This window comes from Dermacentor silvarum, chromosome 7 (genome assembly GCF_013339745.2).
Source record: "Dermacentor silvarum isolate Dsil-2018 chromosome 7, BIME_Dsil_1.4, whole genome shotgun sequence".
Taxonomy (NCBI): domain Eukaryota; kingdom Metazoa; phylum Arthropoda; class Arachnida; order Ixodida; family Ixodidae; genus Dermacentor; species Dermacentor silvarum.
In genome coordinates this window covers 123,471,686-123,472,997 of record NC_051160.1, presented here as the reverse complement: position 1 = coordinate 123,472,997, position 1,312 = coordinate 123,471,686, and positions in this window count along the sequence as shown.

The window sequence follows — 1,312 nt, the reverse complement described above, 5'->3', positions numbered from 1 at the left end:
GGAGCGACCACTTTCCTATTATATTAAACTTAACAAAACAAGATATAAGCTCACCACACATTCCCCGATGGAAGGTTGACACAGCTAACTGGGAACGTTTCCGAGAACTTACGTATTTAAGCACGGATGATATTGCATCCTTTATTATAGAAGACGCTGTGGCGTATATTACAGGCTTTATAATTGACGCTGCCACGAAATGCATCCGTCAAACTAATGGACTAGCGAATAAACGTCGCATCCCGTGGTGGAATCAAGAATGTAAACAAGCACGGAAAAACCAAAACAAAGCTTGGGGACGACTCCGCGACTCTCCAACCGCCGAAAACTTGATTAGTTTCAAACAAATAAAGTCCCAGGCTAGAAGAACACGTCGACGTGCTAAAAGGGAGAGTTGGGAGAAGTACATCTCCAGTATAAATTCTTACACGGATGAGACGAAAGTGTGGAATCGAGTAAATAAATTAAAAGGCCCAGAGGGACACCCACTCCCCTTAGTAAGTACTCAAGGAGAGAGCCTGGAAGATCAGGCTGGTTGTCTGGGCGAACACTTTGGATATATCTCCAGTGCGTCCCACTACACACAAGTATTTCTGAGAGTCAAAGAACGCGAAGAGCGACAGCCCCTAAAACGTAAAGGTTCATCGAGTGAGGTCTACAACTATCCATTTACTTTAACTGAACTGAAAGGATCCCTCGCTTGCTGCAATAACTCTGCGCCAGGCGGTGATCGTCTCATATATGAAATGATTAAGCACCTGAATCCTGAAGCGCTGAAAACACTCCTGTATCTTTTCAATGTCATGTGGGCGCATGGATATATCCCGTCCTCGTGGAAGGAAGCTATAGTCATTCCCGTGCTTAAACAAGGCAAAGACCCGTCCCTAGCCAGCAGCTACAGGCCAATAGCGCTAACAAGCTGTCTGTGCAAACTATTTGAAAAAATGATCAACAGGCGCTTAATCTGTTTCCTTGAAAATAACAAATTACTAGACCCCTTCCAATGTGGTTTCAGGGAAGGTATGTCCACAACAGACCACCTTGTTCACATTGAGTCTTATATCTGGGACGCATTTATACATAAACAGATCTGTCTTTCAGTGTTTCTTGACCTAGAGAAAGCTTACGATACAACATGGCGCTACGGCATTCTCCGAGATCTCTCTGCGATGGGTGTCCATGGCAACATGTTAAACACAATCGAAAGTTACCTATCGAATCGCACATTCCGCGTAAGAGTGGGTAACGCTCTTTCTAAGTCATTCACCCAAGAGACCGGTGTGCCACAAGGGGGCGTGCTTAGTTGCACACT